Here is a 1,236-nt window from a genome sequence, read left to right on the forward strand (position 1 = left end):
CCAGCTGGGCCCCAGCCATGTTGGCTGCGATGGGGACCCGACCAGGGGCCCACCGATACCTTGACAAGAAGGGGAGGCTCCCCAGGCACAACAGAATCCCGGTTCAGGGCCTTTGGCAGTGTGGCAGACCGGGGGACAGGCCCCAGGGCCTTTGCACCCGACTGGGGCCCGGACTGCCCCTGGACCCAACTGGGGCTCCCAAGCTGGGTGGCACATGGGACGCCTCTGCGGGCCCTCTGGACCCCGTCCTGGGCACCCTGCCACACAGCAGGACCGGAGCACGCGACCGGGGGCCTGGCTGGGGCCCCTGGGCCCAGTCAGGGCTCCCAGGCCCGGAGGCGCAGGGGAATCCTCCCCGGGCCCTCCGGACCCCGTCCCGGGCACCCTGCCACGCAGCAGGACCGAGGACAGAGCCCGGGATGGGGAAGCCGCTTTCCCCGGGCCCTCAGGGGCCCCGACCGGAGCTCCTGAACACAGCAGAGCGAGGGTGGGCTGCAGGGATCCCGGTATGTAGGGTTCGGGGGCTGCAGGGCTCGGGGTCTCAAGGATCCGGGGCTGTAGGGCTCAGGGGGATACAGGGCTCAGGGCTGCAGGGCTCCGGGTCTGCAGGGCTCGGGTGCTACAGGGCTCGGGGGCTGCAGGGCTCGGGGGCTGCAGGGCTCGGGGGCTGCAGGGCTCGGGGGCTGCAGGGCTCGGGGGCTGCAGGGCTCGGGGGCTGCAGGGCTCGGGGGCTGCAGGGCTCAGGGGCTGCAGGGCTCCGGGGCTGCTGGGCTCCGGGGCTGCAGGGCTCCGGGGCAGCAGGGCTGGGGGGCAGCAGGGCTCCGGGGCTGCAGGGCTCAGGGGTGCTACAGTGCTCCGGGGCTGCAGGGCTCGGGGGCTGCAGGGCTCGGGGTCTGCAAGGCCCCGGTGCTCGGGGGCTACAGTCCTCGGGGGTTGCAGGGCTCCAGGTCTGCAGGGCTCGGGTTCTGCAAGGCCCCAGTGCTCGGGGGGCTACAGGCCTCAGGGGCTGTAGGGCTCTGGGGCTACATGGCTCGGGGTCTGCAGGGCTCCTGGGCTGCATGACTCCCGGGCTGCAGGGCTTATGGCCTGCAGGGCTCCGGGCCTGCAGGGCTCTGGGGCCGCAGGGCTCCGGGGCTGCAGGGCTCAGGGGGTCTCTGAAACCCCACCCTGGGCCTCAAGCACTGGAAGGACCACCAGACCTCTCGGGCCCGGACGTCCGGGGAAGGACTGCCCGAG

The sequence above is a fragment of the Lissotriton vulgaris genome, chromosome 11, assembly GCF_964263255.1.
Source record: "Lissotriton vulgaris chromosome 11, aLisVul1.2, whole genome shotgun sequence".
Classification (NCBI taxonomy): Eukaryota; Metazoa; Chordata; class Amphibia; order Caudata; family Salamandridae; genus Lissotriton; species Lissotriton vulgaris.